We start from the raw sequence: 16782 nt of genomic DNA, 5'->3' as shown, positions 1-16782 counted from the left end.
GACGGGCAGAGCGCGGGTCTGCGCCCCCGGCGCCACGGGGTCCCGGCCCGGGGTGCCCCCTGGGGTCGGTCTTCGCTCCCCGCCCGCTGCGGGGGGACGCGGGCCCTCACCGCTCGGGTGCGGCAGCGGCGGAGCTGCGGCGGAAGACGAACCCCGGGGGGTGCGGAGGGAAGCGCGGCGGGGGGCGGGGGCCAGGTCTCGGTAGGTGGGGGAAGCTGCGCTGCGACGGGCGGCAGCTGCGCGGAGTTTCTGGCTCGCCGGTCCTTTTTCCGCGCTGTCAACGAGTCCGTTCGGGGCGTTCGTGCGCGCTTCGCGGAGGGCTGCGGGTTCGGTTTCTATAAAATCGCTCCCTTCCCGCACGCCCGCGCCTTTCCTCTCTGAACGACACAGCAGGGGGCGCCGACGAAGTCAGTCCGCGCGTTGTTCTCCGCGGCGATGGCGGCAGCAGTAATTCATGGAGCGGCTCTTGGGGGAAAAACCGCGTGCGGGAGGTTTCTCCGCGTTTCTTCTTGTTTTCGGAGCCTGGTGACGGGCGGGCGCGGCGGCTGCGCTGGCGGCCAGGGGAAGGCGGCCCCCCCGCCGCGCCCCCTCGCCCTGCGGCGGAGCCTTCGCGGCCGCGGAGCAGCTCTGAGGAAGCGCCCGCGCGGTTGCGAGGGTCTCTGCGGCGGGGGGAGGGTGGAGGGGGTGGTGCCACGCTTTGGGGGTGCGGGGCTTGGCCGGGGTCCCCCCGAGGGCTGCGCGGAGCCGAGGGCCGGGCGCGGGGGGGGGCGGGGGTGACGGGTATCACCGTGGCCGGGGGTGCTCTGCGAGAGGGGAGAGTTTTGGGGGGAAAGGTGTGTGTTTTGCTGATCAGGGATATCAATTAAACTCAGACACCAGAGTGAAAAGAGCAGGTGTATTTTACTAGAAATAACTAAATAATATAACAGAATAATACAGAAAACATACAGTAAGAAAAGACAGAACAGTGCACTTAAACAAATAGGAAAATACAGGGTAATGCATCAAATCATTACTACCTGAGAGAGAGAACAGTGATTAAGAAAGATCCATCACCACTTGCATACGTTACCATCATCCAGATCCGCAGTCGCTGGGGAGCCCCGGTTACAGCGAGGATTTGGAGAACCTTTCCCTGCAAGTGGGAAATCCTACGCGGCGCATCCACCCGTAGGTGAGGCTTCCAAAGTCGCTGTGAGCAGGCCCAGCCTTATATACCTGAAATCAGTAAGCCAGAATAGCTGGCACCTTTGTTTTAAGCGGAAACATCTGGTTTTCATCTCACATTAGGTTCCCCCCAGAGCCTGGCCAGGGCTTAAGGGAGAAGCTAAGGGAGTTTCCCTGCTTATCTAGTTAATTTATGAGCAAGGTCACAAGGCCAGACAACTGTTTCTGTGGCCTTGTTATTTGCTCACACATAAAGAAAGATAAAGATACATTCAACATAGACATGTTTTATGATGTTTAAGCTACATCTTCTATGCATATTTCACTAATGACTACACACGGAGTTAGCAGTTTCAGTTCAGGGCCTGTTGCTCAGGCTTCAGTATTCCCACCTTTTACATCAGAATAGTTGGTTTGCTATAACTTAGTATAATTCCTATTAGCACAATGGTTATCAGTTATAAAATGTACAGGATTCATCTATAGGTCAACTCTGGCTTGGGCTTATTGTCCAAGCCTTAGCACTTCAGCGTGTCATTCCCGGAGCACGAGGGGCGGGCGCGGAACGCGCAGGGGCTCGGCTCTGCGGCTGGGCGCTTCTGTCACCTCCCGCCACAGCCCGGCCTAAACAGCCCCGGTACGCGCCCACAGTATTTCAGCGAGCGCTCCCAGCACCGTGTTTTGGGGAGGGGAAGGCAGGCGGACACGCCGGCTGTGGGGAATTCCCGATTTCTGCACCCCCCCGCCCCGTCCCGCGGCCGCCGTCTCCCGGCGCACCGGAGAGTGCCCCTGCCTCGGACGCCGCTTTACTCCGCGCTGGGCCCTGCGGAACGGCCCCGCGGGGCAGGCAGGGGGGTGTCCCTCGGCGGGGAGAGGCGGGAGGGAAGGGGAGGCCGGGCCGGGCCGGGTGGCCCCGGGCTGGTCCTGTCGGAGCCGAGAGCGGAGGGGGGGGGCTCTCCCGGGACCTCCCCCGCGATGGGGGGGGCTGCGCCTGGTTCCGAGCCCTCTCTCTGACAAGAAACACAGGGATGGTGGGGGTGCTACTCAGCGGCACGTAGGAGAGAGCCCTGAAATCCTGGACGGTAAGACACAGCACGAAGAAAATGGGGAGAATTGGGGCTGTTCTAGCGAGAGGCTGTTGGCCCGCAGGGCTCTTAATCCAAGACTGCGCCGTGGTGCCAGTGCGTGCGGCTGAATGTTTCTCTCTGGGGGTTGCTGTAGCGAAACTGGTTCTGCCTTAAAACACGGTCCGCCGAGGAATTAAAAACGGCGTAAAACTGGCGTAGGAAAAAGGGGCACTGAGAGTAGGGCCGCGGTACGCGGGGCCACCCGTCCCGGCTGGTCCCGTCAGGCAGCGCGTCCCCAGCACCGGCGGTTCCTGGGCACGGGCCCCGGCCCGGGGGTGCCCCCCCGACCCCCCCCTTCCACGCTGACTGCACCTCCACAGATGCCGCGTTGCCGGCGGCGCGGGCGCGGAGCCCGGCGGGCCCGGTGCTCTGCAGGACCATGACGGCACTGCCCGCCCCGGGACCGGCCCCCGGTGCCCCGCTGCGGGGCAACTGGCAGATGACCAACTGGCAGATGACTGCAGGCGCTGGCTGAGGCCTCGAGGCCCAAGAACTTGGGGGGTGGGGGCTGGGACACACACACCCCCCAGCTCCCCAATAAAGGCTCATATGAAGCTGTTGGCCCTGTTGGGGACACTGAGAACATGGTGGGGGTTGATATACACACACACACATGTCATTTCTGCAGTCTGTGGGCCATCCCTCCAAAACGTGTCGAGTTCATTCAGTCCGTAGCTCCGGGCTCTCTCTGCCAGGACCATCTGTCAGGGTAGGAGGGATGAGGCAGAGCCGGCTCCATTGGTGGAGGGGGTGACGTTGGACAGACACAGCAGAGGAGGGCGTGTGTCTCTGCTGCGTTGGGAGCTCAGAGCGGGGGGATCTGCTGTGGTCCACTCTCACTCTGTGAGTTGAAGATGTTGATCTCGAGGAAGTTGCTGGGCACCTATTGCTGAAACTAGTCCTGACTTCACCAGTTTCTTTGTCATTAACCTGGGTGATTCTCAGTATAATGCCATTACTATTATAGGTATTAACCACAGTGAAAATACGAGCTGAGGTTTGGTGCACAAGGACCATTGCCAGCTGCCACGGAAAGCATTACCTGGAAAGGTAATAACACACTTAAGGCAAAAAACCAAACCCAACCCTCTCGAAGCCCAGAACCACTTTCAGTTTAAGCTTAACATCAGCTGAAAGCTGCCTCCTACCTCGACCCCCCTCACCCTTCCCCCTTCCCCACCAGCACATTGCCCTGGGACCCTTTAACAAGCTGATGGAGAAGGTCTGTGGTCCCAGCTGGTGTCGAAGCACCACGATGCACCCGCGGCCACACGGTCTTGTGTGGCTAAAGCTGCTCTGCAGGGCACAGCAGAGCCTGCCAGTCTCTGCAGCCTTCCCACACCCTCAGAACAGGAGGGAGGGAAAGACCAGCAATGTCTTGGGTGGTCAGAGGGAGTCAGACTCACCACGTCCAGAGCCCACACGTTACCCAGAGGACTCACTCCAACAGGACAAGCGCAGGGCAGACGAGCGGACGGTCGGGTAACGTGCGCAGCAGGAACACCCAGGCAGGCTGGCCAAATCTTCCGTCACTTCACCCTGCAACTTTGTTTTGGGTGTAGTTCAGAGGTAATCAGATTATGAACGCTCGTTCTGACTGAAACATTTTGGAGAAAGGTTATCACATGGCATTGGCATTACAGTCAGAATTCGAGTACAAAAATCACAGAAAAGTTGTGCCTTGCCAAGTAACTGCCCAAGGAGGCTCTATACAGTTTTTTAACAGCAACACAGTCAGATCTCGAGTCCCAGCTGAACTCTGTGCCAGCTTTTTCAGTACTACTGAGCTCTCTGACAGAGTACACCACCGTACAGAAGTCTAAGTGGGTTTACACCGTAGCCTCATTTAGAACCCAGAAAAATAACGCTTCCTGACTGGAAGTGCTGGCTGAAGCACCCAGCGGGCCCGTCTGGAATCCCTGCGGGAGCCCAAGGGACCACCAGCCCCCCCTGCCCCTGGCCCAGGCAGCGCTCAGCAGCCCCAGGCACACGGAGCCTCTCGGGCCTCAGCAGGGGTGAAAATCACCCCAGTGTTCAGAAGTCTGACTCACAGTCACAAGGCATATGTGGAAAAATACCATCTCGATTGATCTTCAGTTTATCTCCCCTCGATCTGTCAACGTACAATTCCGGATGAACCCAGGAACCAAGGAAAAACACAGAGTCCTCCTTCCCTGGGAGGCGAATCCAAGGGCCTCCTTCCTTCCATCCCTGCAGCTCAGGAGCCGGCCGAGGGCTCTGGCGGGCCAGGCTGGGGCTCCCTTCCTGGGGCAGGACAGGCCTCCCCGCCCCGGGCCCCTGCAGGACCCCTCCGAGCACCCCCCCCCCCCCCCCGACCCAGCCGCTGCTGCAGAGCAGTTCCGCGCGGGCTGACATCGCTCCCCCCCCCGCGCTGCCGCGTCCCGCTTTGGCCGGTCGGGGCCGGGTTCCCAGTGCCCTCTCGAGAACCCCCGGGCTGCCCTCAGGCTGCTCTCGCAGCAGCTCGCTGACAGCAGATCAGCCGCCTCGGGAAGCGAACCGGCGCTTGCTGTGCTGAGGCTGGAAGGGAGGAAAACCCCCCCTCCTGCCCCCTCCATCCCCGCCCTGAGCTACCCCCTTCGCTTGGTAACGCCCCCACTGCCCCCTCTGCCCCGCCAGCGGCTGCGAGCTCGAGAGGAGCTCAGAACAGCTTCCTTGGGCCAGTGAAAAACTGGGGTCACCTTCTCCCTAAACCACATACTTACCTACCACTTGCTTTTTCCTACTGAAAAAGTGCAGTTCTGCAAAATTTCTTTTATAAAAATAATTTAAAAAATCTTTGTCACTAGGAGATGCTTCCAAATGAAACAGAACTAATGCACCCCCATTCCCCACAGCAAAACATGGCACATTTCTGGGAAGACAAGAAAGGAACGCTGTGCTGCTGCAGCTGTCCCTCTGCAGGACAAGGCGGCTCAGGGAGGGGGACCTGGGTTCCCAGTCTCTGCTCCCAGCACAGCAGCTTCAGCTCCCTGACCCCAGCTGCTACGGAGCAAGACAGCTCTTCGCACAGCATCCAACAGAGTCCTGCTCGTCTGTTGGGTCTCGTGCCGGCTGCGCCTGCAGGAGGGATGCCTGGAAGAGGCAAAAGGCCGAGCTCAGACAAGCCCCCAGCGCCAGGCCCAGCCGCAGCTCCACGGCTCCGGCTGCACCTTCTACCTCCAGCCCTGACCAACGCTGTGTCCTTGTGCCGCGGGGAGCAGCAGGTTCCCAGAGTCCCCTGAGCCGAGCTCAGATGACCAACAATTCAAGTTTCTACTGGTTACACCAGGCAGTGAAGAACTGCTCTGGAGGGTCTAGCTTAAAAACCTGACAGCTAGCACACGAAAAGGGAGCAAACCCTCATTTTTCCTAACTTTAGAGCGTTTCCCAAATGAGCAGAGCGTAACTTGATGAGGACTGCCGAGGCCTTGACAATCCTCAAACTCTACCATTTCCTGGCAACATGGGGTGGTGCAGCCATAGCAGCTCTGGCTGTTGCCCTCTGCCTGCTCTGGAGAGCGGGAGATGCCAGCACTGGGAGCAGCACTCCAGGCTTTGCTGTTTTGGGGGAAACAGCTCAGGTCAGAGGCTTTCCTCTGTTCTCAAAGTGACACGTGCTTTGCCAAGGGCCGTGTTCCCCACGGGAATGCCACCCCCAACCTCAGGCTGGGAATATGAAAGTATTCTCTTGGCAAGTGAACTCAAACAACAGAAGCAATTCCTAAAGGAGTTCTGTGGCTTATGGAACCTGCTACATTTGAATTACAATACCAAGGTCTGTCAACATAAAGCCAAACCAGATGAAGAGGGGGACCTTAATTTGCTAAGCATCGAGAGCAGACTAGATGTGAAACCCAGACAGCCAGCTCTGCAAAGGGAATTTCTTCCAACCCCTTTCCCACCATGCCCGACCTTTAGGCAAGTCAGAGACTAGACCCAGGTGAATGATGTTGTTTGGCCACGGCCAACAGATGTGTCTGACGGGGCCCTCCCAGCTCCTGCTGCACTCACCTCCTGACAGCCAGACAGAACTCGGGCTGTAGAGTCGTGCAAAGCTGTGCCCATCAGCACGGGCACAGCAGCTTTTGATGAGAGCTCTCCTACTCCTCACCTGGTTCTGCAACTCAGTTCATCAATGACTGCAGCGAGCCTGAGACTCCTCCTGCGAAGAAAACGCAAGGATTTCTTTTTAGTCTCCAGTCTGGTCAGGGCCATGGTCTGTACTCAACTTCTATTGGGTCTATACTGGGGGCCGCTGCCACTGGGATTTGCCATCATTCCTCCGTATGGCCAGACCCTCCTCCCACCAAGTAAGACTCTGTTCTCACCTCTCCAGAAGCAGGGATCTTGTGCTGGTCAGAGAGGGAAAATCCTCGTGCATCTGGCAGCGACCGACAACATCTCTTCAGTCTCCTCCGTTCACGCTCCACCTGCACGCTGGACAGGAGAAAGGGTCACAGAAAGCTGCCACCAAACAAGGAGCGAAAGGACCTCTGGACATCACGGCAAGGAGATTTCTGCTCAGAGACTGTAACTGCACCAGAGAACAGCGAGGGCAAAAAGCACTCAAAGTAGACTGTGGAAGAGCAAGAGGAAACAGTTCCTGACATGAGAGTGACAAGCGTGTGCGTATGGGGACACTGGGGCAAGAGGGGTGGTACTGGCGTGAATGTGCATTTGTGAAGGCAATGGGGTGGGAGAAAATACCAAAGTGTGTGTCCACAGGGGAAAGTGGGAGAGGGAAGGAAACAAGCAGAGGACTCCAAAGTGCTGTCTGTGGAATTGTGTTGTGTTCCAGAGGACCATGAGGCTTTGCAGAGGCAGTGAAAGCTGGTTTTACCTGCTCAAGAGTCCTCCTGAGCTCAGCAATGAGTTGCTTCAGCTCCGTCTTCTCAAGTTCCAGCCTTGCAACTGCTTGCTGCAGACGTTCCAGCCGCTGCGACAGGAGTCTCTTCTCCGAGAGCTGTGAGAGCTGCTCCCCTTCTGCAGCAGCCTGCTGGGTACAGAGAGGGGATTACGTGAGCTGGTGCCACATCAGGGTTGGAAGGGCCAGAATCAACAAGTCGGGGAGAGTGACCGGCCCAAGGCATGGACAGTGCTAAGTCCCTTCTCCTCCTGGTCCACAGGCCAAGACAACACACTCTCTTCCTAGGGGCCCTCCTCCAGATCACCTCGGAGAAATCCACACAAATTTGCCTTCATGCTTTTTGGACCACTGCACAAGTACATCCTGAATGCACAAGGAAGCCATTAACCAGATAAGGCAAGGGGACCAATTCAATTCCTTTCAATACACTGGAAAAGCTGTACCTCAGAAGTCTAAATCTCCAAAAGCATCCTCTAAGCACCATCAGTGCAGCTGCTCTTCAGCCATCATGACACAATACTACTAAGTTTAGTACATTACTCTGGTCAGTTGTGCCCTTTCCTTTCCATGCCAAATGCTAACCACAACATGTTGGCTAGGCTGGCCCAGGTAAGAGAGAACCAATTACCCATCCCCAGCTTCTGCACCTGAGGTAATTTTAACAGCAAGCTCCGTAGTTCCTTCAGTAGCTCTGGGCTTGACAGAAAACATTCTAGCAGGTGAATGGTCTCCGGCCGGAGCTATACAGACAGGCAAACCTGCCGGCTGCAAGCATGGTTTCTCTGGCCAAGCAGGTCATCTATTTGTAGGAATATATATTCCCATACCTTTATGGGAAACCCCTTCAGAATCCTTCATAGATGATGAAACCAGCCCGTGTCCCTCTCTGAAACCATTCTCTGCAGGATGGCTATTTCCTCCCTCAGAGTCCCACTGGCCTATCTGCCTTTTTGCCCTTCTCTGAACTTCTGGGATGTTCTTCTGGGGAGGAGCCACCAGAACTGCAGCCAGGATTTAAAGTCCAGACTAAGCATGATCTAGGCAGTGGCACGATGATGTTCTCTCTATTAGGGAGAAAGGGAAGAGACAACAACCCTGACATTTGATTTCCCATTTTTGGGGTTGGGGGTTTTTTTGGACCTCTACTGTGTAGTGTTTTCACGGTACCATCCTCCAGAACCGCACTGTGCCCTCTCGAAGGAGTGATGGTCAGATCACAGACTGTCATTCTGTGTTTCAAATCAGGACTAGCTGTCCCCTTGCAGGCAGACATATTTATCTGGCTCAGCACTTTTGTTTCTCAAATGTCTCTATTTTTTTCCCACTGTCTGCTCTCAGTGGTAACGTTGAACAGCTTTCTATTATTAGCAAACTTTTGTATTCTCACCCCTTTTTTCTGATCCAGATATTTAGAAATCTAAATATGGATTTGGACACAAATAACAGCCCAAACCATGCAATGTATATAGAGACAAGTTTGAAAATTACTTTGACTTAAGCTTCAAGGGGAGAAATCATCAAAATAGAGGAAAATAAACACCCTGAATCTTAACTGAATTTTATATGACTACAGCATCTTTCCCTACTTATTCAGAAGGATGTAACTGGAAAAGTTAAACTAAAAAACAGCCACTGATGTAAACAATATTCTTCTGCTCTTATGGTGGTCTGTGGTCTCTCCACAAAGTCTGTGATACTGGTCATTTTAATGATCTCTCCTTTCTGGACTGTCTTCTCTTACCCAAGGTGATGACCCTGCTAATTCAGTTTACCTGGCCTGGCACGAAAGCAAGTCTGGGAAACAGGAATGATGAATGGAAGGGGAAAATGAGGGAAGCTTGGTGAGCATTTGCATATTCTCTACCTTCTCAGATCTCAACTGCACTTGTACAAGACCACCTAAAATCAGATCTCCACTGGAAAAAGTTGCTCCTTAAAATTATTAACAGAAGGCCAAAAAATATGTAAGAAATGGCTCTTCATGGCATCTGCCAGCCTCACCAGGACATCCTTTCTTTGCTTCTCAGTGGTCTCGAGTTTCATTTCCAAAGATGCCACCTCTTGATGTAGAGTCACAGTCTCCTCCTTTAGAGCAGCAGCCTCCTCCTGCAAGGCACTTTGTAGAGAGTTCTTCTTGCGTTCTGCCATCTGTGTCTCTGCAGCAGGAAAGGTGAAGGAGAAGATGACAAGCAAAGCAAAACCAAACTGATTTGCATCCTACAGAGAAAACATCATTTTCTTACCCGCCTGTCTGTGTTTTCCAGGCCCTAAGCCCACAAGGTCTTTCAAAGCACACATAAATAAAGGAAACTTCCAGGCAGAGAATAAAAGAAGAATGAGAGTGGCAAGGTTCAGAAGAATATGAAAACGTGCTTGCTCTTCTGTGAGTTGAAAGGGCAGGGCTAAGGGCATGGCAGCACATCACCCACAGTGTGAGAAGCAGGTAGAACTGACATCAGTGAAACACGGGCAGAGACGGGAGGTGAGAGTCAGATCTAGTGTCCTAAAGGAAAAGAAAGAAGCAGCAAAAGTGAAGACTGACTATGACTTAAGAGACTTTACAGAAAAAAACAGATCTGTCAACGTTGTGCTTGAAGATGTGCTTTGGCATTTGTTCAAAAGAACGAAGCTAGGGGAATATGTTGTGCACTGGCAGAAAAAAGAAGAAAGGAAATATTTGGTGGTACTAGGACAACGGCAAGGAAAAAACCACTGAGCATCACACCAGTACTGAGACCTGAAGCAAGGATGACTACAGATAGACAGGACTAAAACTAAACTAATACACTAAACTAATAGACAGGAACTAAGGATGGAAAGAACTGACTAGTGGGACAAGCGGGATCCATCCAATGGCAGAATTTCAAGTATATAAGCTTTATCATATGTAACATATGTAGTAAAAACTATGAATGTTCCAGAAAAAAGCAATGATCTAAGGCCTGGAAAACTCTATGAAAAATGATCAGCAGTTCCATCTCAGAGAGGGAACATGAAGAAATATTGAACAGGTAAAGGCTCTACATGAGCAGGCAACAGCCTGTGGGGGAGGCAACGAGCAATGCCCACACCTCCCTGTTCCTGTAGTCTGGGACAAGGAAAACATGACAATGAGATAAAAACCCAATTCTGGTGTGGAGAGTGGGAAAGCAATGACAGAGAAAGGAGAAGGAATGTCTGTCCAGCTATAATATAGAGAGGCCAATAGCCCTGGAGGCTCTGGGATGGCCTGGAGATTAGAGGAAAAGGCAACTAGCTACATGTGAAAACCAGTTTATAGATAAACACAACATGAACATGTTACCAAAGGCTTCAGAAGTAAAAAATTGTGTTTTGTATGGCTGTGAGGTCCGACGCCTAATCAGTATCGGCAAGAAAACAGGTAAGAAGGATGCAGAAGCACTAGGTACCAGAGAATGAGGAAAAGCAGCAGAAGAAAGGATGCAATAACACAGGAACTCAACACTGAACTAATGCTTTGTGAATCTGCCATCTAAGAGGAAAAGGAAGTTGATAAAGACAAGGCTTTTTGAGGTTGGTGCTTTTAAAGACCATACAGAGAAGGATACTGTGAGGCATCACGCTACACCTACTTAGCAGTGACATGGGACCTGAAAGGCACCACCTCTGCACATTATCACCAGTCACACAGCCAGATGCACTGCCAGACACTGGATCTTTCTCTACAAAAATCTTTCCCTGGTAGTTCTATCGATAAGTCTCAGGCTTGTTGTTTTTCTCCTCTTCCCATCTCTGGGCACTGCATTTTTCCCCTGCGTGGTATCAGAGATCCCCACTGGTCAGACAAGATGGGGTCAGTGGGTTGGAAAAGGGAAGTTGTACCTTCCTGGCTTTGAGCCAACTGTTTCTGCAGCTCTTGATTGCAGGCACTGAAGTACTCCTTCTCAGCTTGCCTCTTGCTCAGCTCCAGCTCCGAGTCCTGTATCTTCTTCCTTGCATCCTTCTGGAAGAGGTAAGAAGAGAAGCATCACCTCACAGAGCCACTGCTGGCAGGAGACAAAGAGGTACAAACACACAGGCAGAAACAGCCAAGGTGGGAGGGGGCAGCTGGACAGTAATGGTACATGGGATGGGGATTCTCCTTTCCCCCGTGGCAGCAAGCCAACCTGGCACACAAGAATTTACATCCATTCTGGCTTTGGCACTCTGCTTGTCAGTTCAGTGCAGCAGAAGGACGGGATTTCTGGGTGCACTAGACACAAGTTACCAGATCTTGCTGAGTCTGCTCCAGGTGCTGACGCAGATCTTGTAGGGCTGCGGCCACTCTGTCCACTGTGAGCTCTGCAGGGAGGTCCCTGGCCTGGGAAACAGCTGGCATGAGCCTGTTCTGAAGAGAGAAGCCATTCTGTTGCAAGCTTTAACCGAAAGGGTCTCCAACAAACAAGGCCTCTTTATGCACAGGAGGAGGTGGCAGTGCCTTTGACGTCGTCCTAGAGCTCGTGTTACAGCAAGATGTGTGTCCCGGGCTAACATTATTTTGATGACCACTAATGTCCGCACTGCCTCAAGGAAGGACACACGTGCCCTGTGACTTGGGCCCTATTTCATTCTGATGCTGGTCATTTTTCCACATACAAACACGGACTTGTCTCTGCAGGGATGTCAGGCTTTCAAGACTTCCCAAAACTTGAATCAGCCTAAACTGAAAGGACAGGTCTGTCACATCAGGATTACAAAGAACCACTCCCCCTGCACCTGCTCCCCTATACCCGCCTACAGACCTGTGAACCCAGCCCCACACTTGCCTGAACTCCAAAGGACTAAGTCTCTGCTGTCACAGACCGTGTGCTGGAGAACCAAGTGCAGTTTGTCCAGCTGGGATCGGGCTTTGCGGTGGGCACTGTTGGCCTGCTGACACCCCGTGGCCAATGCCTGTGCTCTGCTCTCTGTGCTACAGAGCCTCAAACGCAGGCCAGACACCTCAGCCTCCAGCATGCACAGAGAGTTCCTCGAGCACCCTTCACCTGCTTGGGACTCCTCCAGATCCCGCAGCAGCTGCTCCTCCCGAGCTGCCAGGCCAGCCTCCTTCTGCAGCGCTGCCTGCAGCGACTGCACCTGTAACACAGACGCACAGCGCTCAGGGACAGCGCTGCTGCTGAGGCACCAGAGAGGGACTAGAGGAAGGGGCGAAGGAGGAATTACTTCAAGCCAAAAACCACACTGGAAACAGAACGCACGAGGGCAAGGATTCAAACTGAGCAAAAGAAGCTACAAACAGGTACTTGGAGGCTAAGGGGCCTAAAGGAAGTTTCCCCATCCCCAAAGGAACGGTCAGGTTTTCGTGCCTTCCATCCTCAGAAATGAAGGCTTCTGTGTGTGTGAGGGTGCGAGTGGCTGGCTGGCAGGGTGAGGTGGCAGATGAAGCATTCCTGCATGGAGAGCGGGGCTGCCAGGGACGCTTGGGATTAGAAGCAAAGGGGAGACAATCGGCATCCTTCATGGGGCACCTCCCCAATGCCAGCTGAATGGCCGAGACGGGAGTGCTCCCACAGACTGCCAATAACCAATGTTGTCTCACCAGACTGCTCAGTGCCTGGCAGAGGCAGAAACACCATCTGGGTGTAATAGAGATACTGAGAAGCTCCAAAGGAGTCTTCTGTTTCTCCTCAGACATTTAATGCCATGAACCATGAGAGAACCGGGGAAAACCCAGGCAGAACACAGCAGATCCAGCCTCAGTGTGCAGTCTCTGGGCAGAACACAGAAGGAGTGTACGTTGTTGGGAGGGAAAACAAGCTGAGGCCTACAAGCTGAAGGTGGTATTCTATGTCCCTGGAGAAGACGATGCTAGTGCACAGGTCACCTGGTTGTTCAGCTCTTGTATTTCTCTTCTGTGGTCGGAATGGAGCTGCCTGGCCTGGTGAAGAGCAGAAAGAAGCTGAGACACCTTGTTGTGCTGGGCAAGGTTGTTTTCTTCCAGGGTTTTGAGGCTCAGTTCCTTCTCTTCCAGAGACACAGCCTGAAAGTCGGAGCATGCAACTCATTACTACAGGGTATATAACATTTAATAAACTCTTAGGACTTCCACCACCAAGGGGAAAATTGATTTGTCTGCTGAGGTTTGTCTGAACAACCAGGCTGCTTGTTCAGTCCTCAGCCAGGTTGGCAACCACACCCAAGCACGTGCCCACTACACTTTTTTCCACAGAAGAAAGGTGAATTATTGGCTAAATACCCTACTTTTTTTGAGATGGGAATGTGAATAGAAACACAACAAAGTCTTGAAATGAAGACATTAGGGCAGAGGAAAATTTTTCTTTTGACTAATGAGACTCCAAGGGAGAGGTTTTGTCAATAACGAAGAGACATTTTCTTCCCCTAACTTGTATGTCCTGGTAGGAACAGCAGCAACTGACAGCCAGGTGATCTTTGCGGAGTTTCCTAAGACTTGCAGCACCCACATTACTTTCAGCTAGAGAAATGAAGGCTGATACCAGAAGCAGTAATGGAGGTTTGGAGAAAATACTCAGATCCTTACATAAGATGCCAGATCCCTCACGGGGCAAGCAAGAGGGCACAGCCTTTTATTTCTCTTCTTCAGTGAAGGTGTGTGTTGAAGGCTGGCAAGACTTTACCAGGTGAAGTACCCTACCTACCCTTTCTCTTCTTTCTTGCATTCCTTGGAAAGTCAGTAACATCTGTAACTGTTGAGCCTGGCAGGGACCCTGCTCAAGCCCTTCCAGACACCCGCTGGGATTTTTTGAGGAATGAGGAAAGAGATGGCAATAAGAAACATGCTTATTTCTTGGGTGCCTCAGAGGGGAATCTGGCTTAGTTCAAAATCATGGTTTTAACCAAAGGCATCAGGATGGAAGACTGATACAGATCCCAAATGTTTAAAATTTACCAGACCCAAGACAGAGCTGATGGATGTATCTAGCTCATTATACTGCAGCTTGTTCTGCCTCCTTTGGTGTGTTTCAGGTTTGAAACCCCTGAAAGTTTCATTTAACATCATTAACATGCCAACCTAACAAAACAACACCTCATTTTAAGGAAAGGACTACTCCAAAAGCGACTGTCTTCAGAAAAACTGTAACTGAAGGATTAAAAGAAAAGAAAATGAAACACCGCATCAAGAGAATGAAACATATCTGCATGGATAGTTCAGAACTCTGCTTTTTAGGAAATGCTGCCAGAGCCACTTGGATATGTGAAGATCTGAAAGAGGGAATCCATTAAACAGAATAGAGAGTTTCACAGACTTTCATTTACCTGGCTTTTTCATTCTCTAGGACCTTCAAGGAAGCCTGAAATTCTGTGTTGTGACGCTCCACTTCTCCTCATCGACTCCTTTCCTCCTCCAAAGACTGCAAACACACTTGCAGCATCTTGTTCTGATGTTCTACCTTCTCCCGTTGACTCCTCTTCTCCTCCAGGATCTTCTGGAGGTGCACAACCTCCAGCACCTTCTGCCTTGACAGTTCCTGTGTCTCACTCAGATCTTGCTGAGCTTTGCGGCCAATCACTTGCTGGGACTCTTTGGAGGCTGCTAGTTGAGATGTCAACTCTTCCACCTCAAGTAAAACACAACAAAGCAGTCAAAGACTACAGCTTGCCACTGTCAGCCATATCAGCCATATCATATACTATGAGGAAAGGGAAAGAACAACTTTAAATTTCACCCTTTCATGAAAGTACCAGATTCACAATGGATACAGCTGGCTTGTTTAAAAATCTAAGTGTGTCACCATGTTCATCTGAAAAAGCACCTTAAAAAACAAGGCTAGCAGTAACAGGCCAGCAGAAATCCATTCTGATGAGTGCTGGCAAACAGGCAAAAAGAGTAGCCCATCTGTCCAGGGCAGCAGCTGGCCAGTCAGTCTCCTTCAGCCCAGCTGAGATGGAGACCACAGTGTGATGGCAGCCAGAGGGACTTACCCCATCACCTGCTGCTCTGCCAGGGGAGAGACCACCTGTTTGATGAGTGGAGTAGCTATTGCTGTTTTCAGTCACTTGGTTTTGTAGATCATCCCTCTGCTGAAGGAGGACATTAATTTCTTCTTTCACGGTTTTGATTTCTTCCTTGTGCCTCTTCTCCACTGCCTTGATCTTACTCTGAGTTTCCTGCAGCTCTGCTTGCAGTTTTTCTGTGATGTTCTGCAAACACAAATGGAGAGCAAGCTACTGGGTCCTGCCATCAGGTTCAGCTTTGTCTTCTTTCTGTCTCAAAATCACATTCATTCAGCCACTTCTGCTTTTCTACCCAGCTCTGCTTCCACTGTACGCTTCCTTCCTGTTGCTGATCTCTGGAGCTCATCAGGCTCTGTGATTTCAGTGCCTGCAGCAGTCCCTGCCTCCTCAGTCACAGCACTTAGGCTTTATTTCCTTGTTACTGCCCTTCACTCTGTTAGCTGGTTCTCTCGGCCTCTCTCAGCTTACGTCCAGTTGCCAACGGCCTGTTCCTTCAACCCACCCTACTATTCAGACTTACCTGCCCATCCTCGTGCTGCTCTTTCACCTCCTGCCTGAGCTCTCCAGCTGCTGGTTGGCTTCTCTTAGCTCTCCCTGAGTCCAAAGACTGTCTCTAATAAAGCACTCTTCTCACGCTCGTTTTCTTGCAGGACCTGCACACAAAGAGAAGACAGGTTTAAACTTCCCACACAGAATTTGTGTGGCAAGGCTCCAACACCGATGGGCTGACGTGTTCTCAAAGTGCTGTGTTGCTGCTTTCCCAGGCCCTTCTCTGCCCACTTGCAGACACAGCTTCCTAAGTGAGACCGGCAGTATGAACATGGTCCAGCCACAGTCCCCCTGTGATTGAACCTCCAACAAACATCGAACAGGAAAACGTGTGGCACTTCTCAAATGTCTCGCCTTGCTGGTGAGGGTATCCCTCATCTTCTGCTGTGTCCTGTTTGTCTTTCAATAGCAACTTTTAACCTACTTAGCAGCAGAGAAAATGCAGGGCTGCCAGAGGGCTGAAGCGAGGCAGCTCCTTCAGAAAACTCATGCATTTCAAGTGGGGTTTGGTGAAAATTACTTCATTTTTAAGGTATTCATTAGACTTTGGTAAAGTACTGACATGGCAGGGACACACTGTCATCTCTGAGCACTGCCCTGGCATTTCAATACCTGTAGACACAGCTGGGGGTACTGCAGTCCCCAGGCAGACTCCGTGAAGAGGACTTTGGGTGGGACACAAGGAGGACTCTCACTATGTGACAGGGTTCACAGGAGATCTGGGCACAAAATAGCTTACCAGCAAGTGACTTAAAACAGCCCAGAAGACACCCCTGTTTGACTGCTCAGAAATATTTCAGAGGAGTCTTTAAAATTCTTTTTCTTTTGTCAACAATCTTGCCATGTCCCCCTGTCCCCCCCAAAAACAAAAACCCCATCCTCATGGGGATTCAGTGCTACAAATTCAGTTTGGTCTTTAATGAAGTTAAGGTTATAAGCATGTATCAGTAAAGATCAGAAGAGGACTGTTAAGAGAACTGTGAAGATACTCTGAGGTAAGTCTTAAAAAACCCAGCACAACAGCAGCACAAAAATCTCAACTGAAAGGTGATGCTTCTGCCTGGCTTCCTCTGACAGGTCTCACTCCTAGTCCCAAAGAGAACCCTGCTTGCCTTTCACCTCACCAAATTCAATGTA

The 16782-nt window shown here is 51.9% G+C and overlaps 1 pseudogene; it reads right to left on the bottom strand.

Moving 5' to 3' along the window:
- Positions 1 to 1438: 1438 nt before the first annotated feature.
- LOC141938254 (uncharacterized) overlaps positions 1439 to 16782 on the bottom strand; it is a 33216-nt pseudogene continuing 17872 nt past the window's right edge.

This window comes from Strix uralensis, chromosome Z (assembly GCF_047716275.1).
Source record: "Strix uralensis isolate ZFMK-TIS-50842 chromosome Z, bStrUra1, whole genome shotgun sequence".
Taxonomy (NCBI): Eukaryota; Metazoa; Chordata; class Aves; order Strigiformes; family Strigidae; genus Strix; species Strix uralensis.
The sequence above is the reverse complement of the archived record's forward strand: the minus strand, read 5'-3'. Positions and strand labels throughout refer to the sequence as shown.